Source organism: Cricetulus griseus, chromosome 7 (assembly GCF_003668045.3).
Source record: "Cricetulus griseus strain 17A/GY chromosome 7, alternate assembly CriGri-PICRH-1.0, whole genome shotgun sequence".
Taxonomy (NCBI): Eukaryota; Metazoa; Chordata; class Mammalia; order Rodentia; family Cricetidae; genus Cricetulus; species Cricetulus griseus.
In genome coordinates, this window is record NC_048600.1 from 45,286,112 (window position 1) to 45,298,780 (window position 12,669).

The following is a 12,669-nucleotide window of genomic DNA, read 5'->3' on the forward strand; positions in this document are numbered from 1 at the left end:
CATATTTTAAAAGATTTATTTATTATGTATATAGTGTTCTGCCTGAATATATCCCTGCAGTCCAGAAGAGGGCACCAGATCTCATAACAGATGGTTTTTGAGCCACCATGTAGTTGCTGGGAATTGAACTCAGGACCTCTGGAAGAGCAGCCAGTGGTCTTAACCTCTGAGCCATCTCTCCATCCCCCTAAAGGCATTTTTTAATGTAGATTCTTGGTATCTATCTCTGGTTCTCATGTTTACATAGCAAGAGTTTCACCAAGTGAGTCAGTGCTATGGCCCTAGCCCTCCCCTTTTGATATTGAGGCAAAATGTGTATTCCATAGCCCATTCTGGGCTTAACATTCATGAGGGTCTTCCTGTCTCAGCCTGTTGAGTGCTGAGATTACAGATGTGGACCACCATGCCTGGCTTTAATTTTATTTCTCCAGATATGGCATCAGATCAAACACACCAGGCAGTGGGGAGGAGAGAAGAGGAGCCAATGGGAAACAGATTAATTTCTTTCATGAAGCAAAATATTTCACAGGTTTCTATGCTTTGCTGAGGGCACAAACACACCCTACACCTCATGGCCAAAAGTCCTGCTAGACTTAAGTTAGGACAAAGGCATCTGACTGTATCTGGCTTCCTTCCAGTGACCTGATCTACCCATCATCCTCTCCCAGTGAGAACACCTAATGAACATGTGGAGGCCCCTGAAAGGTAGCATTCCCTGAAGACTGCCAGAATGATGGATGCCGTGCTGCCTGCAAAGCTCACTGTAGCTCTGCCTGCCAGGGAGCAGCTGTGTGGCATGGTGGCAGGTTTTAATTCTGTCCTAGAGCCCCTTGACCCTCTCAGGAAATGGTCAGAGAAAATGAGACCCAGATGAGCTGAGGGTGGTGCCTGGAGCTCAGAATCCCTGAGGAAGGTCCCGAAGCTCAACCCTCAAGGACCTCACGCAGCACGTAGCATTTCAACAAGTATACAAGTGTACATGACCATGCCCAGCCCCCCCAACCCCTGCTTTGTTTTTTGGTTTTTCAAGACAGATTTATTTTGGGTTGTGGTTAGAGTGGATATAGTCCGTCATGATAGGGAAGGGTGGCAGCAGGGGAGTGAGACAACTCCCTCACATCAGGGCAGATCAGGAAGAAAGCAGAGACAAATGTGAGTGCTCGATTGACTTCTTCTTTTTTCTCTTTTTATTCAATACGGGACACAGCCCAGGAGATTGTGATGCTCATGGCCAGGGTAGGTCTTCTCTAGTCAGCTATCTCCTCTGCAAACATGCTCATAGGCACTCTCAGCGGTGTGTCTCCTAGGTGATTCCATCCAAGGATGTGTCTCCTAGGTGATTCCGTCCAGTCAGGTTGACAGTGAAGATTAACTATCACCATCACCACTGTCATTATTGTTACCGTCATTATTGACTTCGTCATCACACTCACCACACTACAACCATCACCACCATCATCACCATCACAGTCACAACAGCCTGTCACCACCATTGTCACCATTACCCATCTCTACTGACACCATCATCATCTCCACCAGCATGGTCTTTGCCATTGCTTCCGTCATTGTCACTCACTGTCATCATCAGCTACACCACCACCGCCACTACTGTAGTCTCCATGAATCTTGTCAATACAGTCATTTGTGATTGACACCTGCTTTCCCCTCTGTTGATTTACTTAGTCTTTACACACTGCGAAGTAGGAGCCACTGACCCCAGTTCATAAGCAAGGACCTTATGGCACAAAAATAGCAAGCCCCAGAGCTAGGAAGTGATGATACAAGTATATGGCCTGGGGCTGGAGAGATGGCTCAGAGGTTAAGAGCACTGGCTGCTCTTCCAGAGGTCCTGAGTTCAATTCCCAGCAACCACGAGGTGGCTCACAACCACCTGTAATGAGATCTGGTGCCTTCTTCTGGTGTGCAGGCATACACGCAGGCAAAACACTGTATCCATGATAAATAAATAAATCTTTAAAACAAAACAAACAAAGACAAGTATATGACTGGACTGTCTGGCTCTCTCAAGACAGGCCTAAAACCTTACCAGCCCTGGGGAAGCTTGTAGCACACAGCAGACACCTTGCTTTTCTCTCCTGCCCCTTCAGGGCAGTGAGGTGGCCTGTGTCTACATTGCTGGGGTGGTAGGAGGGTGAACATCAACACAGGAAGGTCTGTCTGTTCATCCATAGCTGATGGGATCCAGACAGCCCAGCACAACATTTGGTTTGATTTTCAAGAGACAACCACGAAAGTTCAATTCCCGAGGAACAGAGTCAGTTCTTTCTTGCTTTAGATGCTAGAGGAAACTTCAGCAAGGAGTCAGGGGAGCGGGGGAGACAGGCTGGGGGTCTGCAGGAAGCTGGGAGCCCACAGAAAAAAAGGGCTGAGAGAGACCCTTGCCAAATGAAGTAGAAACGTATAGCCACATCCTGCCAGGCTATACAGGGCCTCACTAGAGGAGCATAAACCTGTCCATCAGCCTTCGTCTAAGAGACAGGAGATCAGAGATCGTTAACAGTGTCTGCTAAAATGCCAGGAGGCTCCGCCAGCACTCTAAGGACCTGTCAGTGGAGTATGAAACCAAAAGCACATTTTCTAGGAAGGACACAGCCTTCCTCAGCAGCATTTCTCTCACAGTGAATGGGGGTGGGGCCAAATGGGGAAGGAGCAGGGGACTCCAGTCCTCCAGCACTGCCTCTGTCCCCTCCTGATCCAACCCTGACCCCTGCCACACACCTCTAAGCATCTATACACTTGTATTACTCAGCAGCCAATAGCTGTTCCCACGAGCCACCCTATCCAGCCTTGGCCTGCTCGGTCTTTCCAGGTTACTTTGAACTTTAACAGCTGAATCAGGTGCTCACTTCAGCAGCACATATACTAAAATTGGAACGATACAGAGAAGATTAGCACAAGGATGACACGCAAATTCGTGACACGTTCCATATTTTTCAGTAAGGAGGGTCTAGACCCTCCCCCAGACAATATGACAGACTTTGAAGGTCCTTGGTAGAGGCCCTCACTATCCCTGGGGAGGAGTGGGGGGATAGGTTGGGGTGGGTTGGGTGGGGAACATGGGAGGATGGGAGGGCGAGAGAATGGAGGGGATGGATATGTAAGTATGAGTAATTAAAAATAATTTTAAAAAATGAAAAAAAAAAACCCAGCTGAATCAGGGCCCTTACCTGAATGGAGCCCTGATGGGCAAAGCAAAAGAAAGAAGCTCTTGAGTCTAAGAAAGTCCCTGGGGAACCTCCTCCTCTCCTTCATAATGTCCCACTGAAAGGTCCAGGAAAGTCTGATGGTCCCACAGATTGCCAGGCAGGTCCCATAAAGGCAAGCAGACTGTTCAGATGAGGGTACCCCTGGATAGGGTAGAGGACCATCAGGGGCTGAAGCCAGGAAGAAACTTAAGGCCTTGACAGAGCCCAGCCATAAAGTTCAGGGGACCCCTTGCCAAAGTAGAGATCTGCCTCCCTGAGATGGGGTCCCAGCTCACTGGGTACCAACGAAGCTCCCAAGGCCATGAACTGCATGCATCTTGTCTTGACTCCTGACCTCCGACCCTTGACTTTTACCCAGAGACTGTGGCCAGTAGTGGATGTCTAGCCCAAAGATGCAGCCACAACTCATATCCAAAGCCAGGATAGACTTTCAGTAGCCAAAGGCAGGTATCTCCTGCTGAGAGCACAGGCACAGCCCACACTGACCGCCCCAGGAAACTGAATCTAAGAAGGGTGTATATCGTAAGCCTGTTCACTCTGATCACAATACAGGGAAATGGAAGCAGACAATGGAGGGTGGACCGAGAAGACAGAAGGCAGAAGGTGGAGAGTTCTAGCTTATTCCTGAATCATGGTGGACAGCAAACCTGGAAATCATAATCTAGAAAGTGATGAAGACAGACAGACATTATGAACCCATGAGAGCAGAGAACTGGTCATTTCGGACACTAAAGATGATGAGAAACAAGAGAACTTGGTGTTCAAAAAGTTAGGGATCACTGTGGTGGAACCCCAGGAATTGACATTGGGAGCATCAGACATGATCCCCAAACCACAAAATCCATGCAAACAGTGTGAAAAATCCAAAATTTCAGTAAAGCCAAGAACCACTGCAGAGTCCAACGACAGCAGTGATGGAGGGGGCAAGGTGCAGAGTGGTACTTAGTGATGGGAGGGGGCAGAGTGGTACTCTTTCACCTTTAGAACAGGTAGCCCAAGCCTCAGGCCTCTCTGCATTCCAAAAGAGAGCCTGTGAGTTAATTTTTGCTTTGTTTTTTTCCTTTGTCTGTGGTGCTGGGATGGAACACAGAGTCCACAGCAGACATAGACACTGCACCATGGCACTGGGGACACACTAGAGCAAAAAGCTGCGCGCACACACACACATGTACTGGGTCTTTGCTCCCTAGTGACTGTCATGGGAAGAGTGTGAGGCCACCCATTGTTGAGCAGCCACCTGGACTCTTGTGCCACTGAGAGCAAAGGGATATAGTCCATGAAGTGGCCAGTAGCTCACTGCACCACTCCTGTTGTTTCACTCTCCCAGGGACTCCAAACCTCTCCTCCTCACTCAGCCAAGATGCCTGGGGAAGAAACCTGCTCTGTGGAACTCTGGAAACCAGCATAGCTTTATTACTAAAGAAAATAAAAAATAAGGAAAAATACAGAATATATCCAATCAATGATATTCCTTAAAATAAGGGAAAAACCTGATTTTTTTTTTTGAGAGAGAGAGAAGATCTCAAGCAGTCCAGGCTACCCTCTAACTTGTTATGTAGTGGAGGATGACTGAACCAGGCTTTCTTTGGGACTGTCAACCAGCTCCCCACTCATGACATGGAAACATTGTATGCTCAGCCTAGCTTAGACTCATTTCTGGCTCTTTTAACTTAGTCTGTTTCACTTTTACCTTTGGCCTAGGAGCTTTTTACCTCTTTCTTTCCTTCTGTATGTCTTACTTTCCTGCTCCCTCTGGTATCTGGCTGGTGGTGCCTGGCTGGTCTCAGGTGTCTCCCTCTCTGTCTCCCACATCCACTCCTCTCTTCTTTCTCTCCTTTCCAGCCTAGATGTCTCCTCTTATTTATTCTCTCTGCCCACCAGCCACGCCTGTCCCTCCCCTGTCTATCTTTTGACTATTCAGCCTTTTATTAGACCAATCAGGTGCCTTAGGCAGGCAAGGTGAAACAAATGCAACACACCTTTACATAATTAAACAAAGGCAGCAGAAACAAATGTAACACACCTTCATCTAGTTAAAGTGACAATTTGCAGTATAAACAAATGTAACACATCTTTGCCTAGTTAAAATAATATTCCACAACAGATGACCTTGAACTCCTGATCCTTCTGCTTCCATCTCCAAGTGTTGGCATTACAGACATACACATCCTGCTTTTTGTTCGTTTGTTTGTTTTTTAATTACATTTATTGTGCATGTATGGAGGGGTGTGCACACGCTCTGCTGTGTGTGGAACACACTTTTTTTCAGATCACAACTTTTTTTGAGGAGGGAGGGGTTTCAAGACAGGGTTTCTCTGTGTAGACCTGGCTGTCCTGGAACTCACTTTGTAAACCAGCTGGCCTCGAACTCTCAGAGATCCACCTACCTCTGCTTCCCTAGTACTGGGATTAAAGGCGTGACACAGCACAACTTTTGAAAGTCAGTTCTCTCCTTCTACCAAATGTCCTGGGGATCAAATTTAGGTCATTAGTCTTGACAGCAAATGCTCACACACTGAACTGTCTCACTGGCTTCTGGTTTGTTTCAGTTTTATCACATTTATTGATTTATTGTGTGTGTTAGTTTGTAGGTGGTAGTCCTGTTTTTTTTGTTTGTTTGGTTGGTTGGTTGGTTGGTTGATTTTTGGTTTTTTGTTTTTGTTGTTTGTTTGTTTGTTTGTTTTAGGTAGGCTCTTGGTATGAAGCCCAGGACAGTCTCAGACTCAGGATCCTCAGCCTCTCAAGCTCTGGACTCACAGATGTGCATCACCATGCCCAGGAACATCTCTGATTTTCTAATAAAGATACAAGCTGAAGCTCCAGGACTTGACTGCGGTCTAAATGAGACTGACATGTGGCAACTGTCCACACTGCAGGAATCTAACACAGACACAGAAGGGAGGCCCACAGCCACAAAAACACCTTGGGTCTGATTCTGAGAAATGTCCCTTTCGGAGACACAGAGTAGTGGGCAATAGGTCCTCTTCTGTTGTTCTACACAATGTCAAATAAATCGAACAATGAGCTCAGTAGAAATTTCACTTAGAATAAATAAATAAATAAATAAGTAGGGCTGTAGATACAGCTCAGTGGCTAAAAGCTCTTGCAGAAGTCTAAGGCCATACCACCCTGAACCAGCCTGATCTAGGAAGCTAAGCTGACTCCAGCCTGGTTAGTACTTAGCCGGGTAGTGGTGACGCATGCCTTTACTCATAGCTCTTTTGAGGCAGAGGCAAGCAGATCTGTGAGTTTGAGGCCAGCTTGGTCTACATAGTGAGTTCCAGGACAGCTAGGGCTACACAGAGTAAACCTGTCTCAAAAAACAAAAAATAAAATAAACAAACAAAAAAGTTCTTGCAGAGGACCTGAGTTTGATTCCCAGCACCCATATCAGTGGTTCACAATTGCACACACACACACACACACACACACATTTTTTTCCACACACAATTTTTTAATTAAAAAAAATGTTAAAGTAAGAAAGAAGGAAGGATGCCAGCCCAACCAGTGGGTCATAGGTCAAATGAGGATTCTATACCCAGGACTTAAATCACTGGATAGCCCAGGACACCAGGGGTCTTGTTTCCCTGTGCCCCAATCTAGTGCAGGCCTGACTTAGGCAAGCCTGACAACTGACAGCTGGCCTGCCACATGGAACAAAGAATGAGGAACAGATGTGGATGGGATTGGCCACTGGGTTCTCTTCCGTGGAGCTCAAAGCTTAGCACACTTGCACACACACCTGAGCTGGGTCTTTGCTCCCTTGGGATAGTCACGGGAGGAGTCACACAGTGCCAAATAGTCACCTGGCCTCCTGCCCCACTCAGAGCAAAGGGGACACATCTGTGTGGTGTGAAGTGGCTTTCTACATCACTCCTGTTGTTCCTCTCTCCTGGGGGCTCCACACCCCTCCTTCTCCCTCTTGCTGCTAGCCCAACTGGGGCTGCTCTGCTCTCCCTCCCATCCCCCCCACCCCGGGACCAAGGCAGCAAAGAGTCTTCCCATTTTGAATAGCGGGGAGGGCAAAGGGTCCCTGAACCCTAAGAGAAACCTGACAAAGCCTGTGGGAACGTCCTCAAGAGAAGCCCTGCAGAATTTGGGAGCTGACAGTTGAGTGGTGTCCTGGGTGGGACCTTGGGGTGGAAGAAAGGACACTGGATAACTTCTAGGGATATGATGAGGAACCCATGTGGGTCACCAGATGCTCAGGGTCCAGGTCCGCTTACTCCAGGGAGAAACAGAAGAGCAGCATTGAGCCTGAACAGCTAACCCAGTTTCTCTGTAGACCAAATGCTGTTGAGGAGGAGGAGGAAGAAGAGTCTGAGGCTGGAGCTTCAGTTCAGCAGTAGACATGAACAGTGTGAGCAAGGCCTTGAGCACTACCCTAGCATGGGGTAGGGGTGGGGGAAGGAAGCACACAGGGAGGGAGACACACAGACTATCAACTTTTTGCTAGGATATAATGCAAGGTCTTGCTGCTGCCAGCTATGAATTCTTTCCCAGGTGTCAGGAGTTGCTACAATCATGCTGACCCAGAGACCTTTCAGGAAGACCTTTCAGGAACCCACAAAGTACCTCTGTCCCTGAGAATGTTGATGAAATGTCCCAGTAGCTGCATGACTGCAGAGGAGATGCAGAGGAATTCTATACAAACCATATAAATGTGGGAGTCCTTTAAGTAAATATCACTGTTTTTGTTAGATTGCCCAAGGATTTGCAATTGCTATTTTCAAGAGAGTAGACATTTTAAAAACATTCTCCTTTCAATTTCTAATGTAGTGGATGCTCGTCAAAATTACCCGTGTGTCAAACATTCACAGACTTAGATTGTGACAGGGTCTTGAGACCAGACTTTAAGTGCGGCCTGGAACTGGGAGCATTAATCCAGTGGGTCTGGGGCGCCATCTAGTGGTAATGGTGGACACAACAGAGCACAGAGCCTGGGTGACCCATTAAATTCCAACACCAAGCTGGTCCACTGAGCACTGCTCATCTGGAACTGGTCTTCCTCTGTGGTTTTCCCTTCTATGGCATAGGGTGCTGAGTGGCCTATGTGGTTTCCCATTCTATGCCAAGGGGTGCTGAGTGACCTCTGTGGTTTCCCCTTCTATGCCATGGGGTGCTAAGTGGCCTTTGTGGTTTCCCCTCCTATGCCAAGGGGTGCTGAGTGGCCTCCTTGCCTCCACCATCAGATGCCTAAAGCAATCCTGTGATGCAGGATTTTCAGGGTTCACAGTGCATCTTGGGGCCAGAACTACCCATGTAAAAGCCACTGCCGCTCTCGGTGGTAAAATTGTGGGTGTCTCCATTCTGTGTGTATATTCTTGTTTGGGGTGGGAGTTTCTGAACTGTGTGCCTCTCTGAGACTTGCTCTTCATCTTTGACAGGTCCGGGGCTGGGGGGAGGGGGTTGACATGTTTGATCTCTACAGTTTTCCAGCTTTTTCTCATATCTCTTTACATCTTGCACTCGCCCCTATCCACACTTGCCCCTGCACCAACTCTGGGCATCTCTTCTGAGTGGTCCATCCCTCCATCTTGTGGTCAATCCCCTCATCCACTATGCTCTACCCCATGATGACATGGAAATAAAAATGCTCTTTCTTTGCCAGTATGTACCTATTCTTGTATCTTAGATGCTCTTGCCTCCTAAGTTTCCTTGGGTCTTTAAAACGTGATGTTCCAAGTTTCTTTGATGGCTCTTCAGGCTGGAAATCCCCTTGTGAGGATCTGTGGGCTCTCCTCACATGTAGCCTCTGCCTCCAATGGCAGGATACATCTGATTTGTCTTTTTTGTGCCTGTTCTGGGCCAAGTGGATAGGGATCTCAGTTAGAGGGTTTGAAGATTATCTTGGACCAACCTCAAGGTGTTGCTAGATCTGCAAGAGATCTGAGATGTTTATACAGCACTGGTAGAGTTTTGATATGCAGTTCCCCTCCCTTCCCAATCCAAAGGCTCAGCTATTGAAAATAGTCCCCAGTGCAATATCCAAAGATAGAGCTTTTGGGGAAGCAACTGAGTTGTGAAGACTCTGACACCTGATGCATTTAAGGACTCATAATATGGTGGCATTCTGGGAGATGGTGGAAAGTAGGAGGTGGGGCCTCAGCAGAGGAAGTGAGTCACTGGAGGTGTGACTTTGAAGAGTATGCCTCATTCTGGGCCATGCAGTCTTACTCTCACTGCTTCCTGGCCATCATGAGTGAGCAGCTTGCTTCACTGTGTGCTCCCCACCTTGGTGCTCTGCCTCAACACAACCATGGTGCAAATGGCCAGATTGAAACCTCTGAAAGCATGCACCCAAACAAATATGTTCTCCTTTTAAATTGCTATTTGTATTTTGTCGGCGACAACACACCCAAAAGGCTCCAATCTGGAGGCATGGATGCTGGTGATGGAGACTGGCAGATTGTCTTAGTTAGGGTCTCTATTGCTGTGACTGAACACCATAATCAAATATAGCTCGGGGAGGAAAGTTTATTTCTCTTACATTTTCCATATTATGGTTCACCCTGGAAGGAAATCAGGGCAGGAACCTGGAGGAGGCAGGAGCTGATGCAGAGGCCAAGGAGGAATGCTGCTTACTGGCTTGCTCCTCATGGCTTTCTCAACCTGTTTTCTTACAGAACCCAGGACCACCAGTCCAGGGTTGCAAAACCCACAATGGGCTGGACCCTCCCACATCAAACACTAATTAAGAAAATGCCTTATTTGGGCAGTGGTGGTGCACGCCTTTAATCCCAGCACTTCAGAGACAGAGGCTGGCGAATCTCTGTGAGTTTGAGACCAGCCTGGTCTACAAAAGCTAGTTCCAGGACAGGCTGCAAAGCTACACAGAGAAACCCTGTCTTGAGAAAAGAAAAAGAAAAGAAAATGCCTTGCAGGTTTACCTACAAGATAATCTTAGGGAGGCATCTTCTCAATTGGGGTTCCGTCCTCTGATGACTCTAGCTTGTGTCAAGCTGACATAAAACTAGCCAGCATTGAAACCATCTGGCCCTAGGCTTTTTTTGGTTGGGAGACTTTTGATGACTACATAAAAAACAATGAAATCTTGAAATTCACAGGCAAACGGATGGAACTAGCAGAAACCATCCTGAGTGAAATAACCCAGTCACAGAAAGACAAGCATGGTATGTACTCACTCATATATGGATATTAGACATAGAACAAAGGATTAATAGCCTACCAGCCTACAATCCACACCTCCAGAGAAGCTAAGAAACAAGGAAGACCCTAAGAGAGACAATACATGGTCCCCTGCAGAAGGGAAAAGGGACAAAAGTTCCTGAACAAAGCATGGGGGAGGGAGATAGGAGAAAAAAGAGTGGAAAAGAGGAGAGGGAAGATTGATTGAGTCAGGGGATAAACAGAGGAGAGCAAGAAAAGAGATACCTTAATAGAGGGAGCCATTATAGGTTTAAAGAGAAATCTGGCACTAGGGAAATGATCAGAGATCCACAAGGATGACCACAACTAAGAATCTAAGCAATAGTGGAAAGGCTACCTTAAATGCCCTTCCCCTATAATGAGATTGATGGCTACTTTATATGCCATCCTGGAGCCTTCATCCAGTAGCTGATGGAAGCAGAAGCAGACACCCATAGCTAAGCACTGAGCCGAACTCCTGATCTAGTTGTAGAGAGAGAGAAGTGATGAACAAAGGGGTCAAGACCATGCTGGGGAAACCCACAGAAACAGCTGACCTGAACAAGTGGGAGCTTACAGACTCCAGTCTGACATCTGGAGAACCAGCATAGGACCAAACCAGGCTCCCTAAACATGGGTGTCAGTTAGGAGACCTGGGCAGTCTGTGGCAGTGGAACCAGTATTTATCCCTAGTGCACGAACGAATTTCGGGAGCACATTCCCCATGGAGGGATACCCTCTTAGCCTAGATAAATGGAGAAGGGCCTAGGCCCTGCCCCAAGTGACTTGACAGACTTTGATGATCCCTCGTGTAAGGCCTCACCCTCCCTGGGGAGTGGATAGGGATGGGATGGGGGGCTGGTGGGAGTCATGGGAGGATGGAAGGGAGAGGGAACTGGGATTGATATGTAAAACAAGATTTTTTCTAATTTAAATAAAATTATAAATAAATAAATATTTTTTAAATTTTAAAAAGATAAGAAATCCGATGACTTTAGTATATTTAGTGTCAGGCAACCATCAGTATTATCCAACCATCATCCAACGAACATTTTGACACCCCAAGTTAAGCCCTATACTTACTATTACTTAATTTGTAATTCCCCTTTCCTAGAAACCCTGGAAATCTTTTTTTTTAAGATTTTTTTTTCAATTTGGAAATATGTATATTTTAATAATTTTTATCAACAATCATAATTTTCTCCATATATTCAGACCTGGCTTTTTTTTTTCTCATCTGAGGAATCTCTTTTTTTATTTTATTTTATTAGTTCTAGTTAGGGAACAAGCTTGTTTCAAGTCCCTTCTCCCTCTCCCTCTCCTCACCCTCAACCCTCCTCCCCCACCCCCAGCCCACCCCCCACCCCATCCACCCACCACTCCCCAGGCAGGGTAGGGCCCTCAACAGGGGCTCTGCAAAGTCCACCAAGTCTTCCTATGCTGGTCCTGGGCCCTTCCCCATGTGTCCAGGGCCAGAGTGTAACCCTTCACGTGGGATGGCTCTCAAAGTCCCTTCTTGCACCAGGGAAAAATACTAATCCACCACCAGAGGCTCCCTGGAGTGCAGAGGCCTCCTTATTGACATCCATGTTCAGGGGTCTGGATCAGTCTTGTACTGGCCTCCCTGACAGCATCTGGGGTCGATGTGCTCTCCCTTGTTCAGGTCAACTGTTCCTGTGGGTTTCTCCAACCTGGTACAGACCCCTTCGTTCTTCATTCCTCCCTCTCTTCAACTAAATTCCCGATTTCGGCTCAGTGTATATCTGTGGATGTCTGTCTCTGCTTCCTTCAGCCACTGGGTGAGGGCTCTAGGATGGCATAAAGAGAAGTCATCAATCTCATTTTAGGGGAAGGGCTTTTGGGTTATCCTCTCCACCATTGCCTGGATTGTCAGATCGTGTCATCCTTGTAGGTCTCTGGAGATCTCCCTGGTTCCAGATCTGTTCTTGGACCTATAGAGGTTATTTATTATGTAAACATTCTGCTTCCATGTATATCTGCACACCAGAAGAGGGCGCCAGATGTCATAACGGATGGTTGTGAGCCACCATGTGGTTGCTGGGAATTGAACTCAGGACCTCTGCAAGAGCAGTCGGTGCTCTTAACCGCTGAGCCATCTCTCCAGCCCCCGAGCCCTGGAAATCTTAAACTGCTGTCTGTCTCTTATGTATTTGCTCCTTCTGTATGTTTCATATGAATGGATCATATAATATGTAGCTTTTTATTTGTGGTTTATTTAGGTTAACAGTGATTTCAGGGTTCATTCCTACTGAGTCATACATGCATATATTAT

At 47.0% G+C, this 12,669-nt stretch overlaps 1 pseudogene; it reads left to right on the forward strand.

The window, feature by feature from the left end:
* Positions 1-2,859: 2,859 nt before the first annotated feature.
* LOC113836670 lies at positions 2,860-2,955 on the forward strand (annotated as a pseudogene).
* The last annotated feature ends 9,714 nt before the right edge of the window (positions 2,956-12,669 follow it).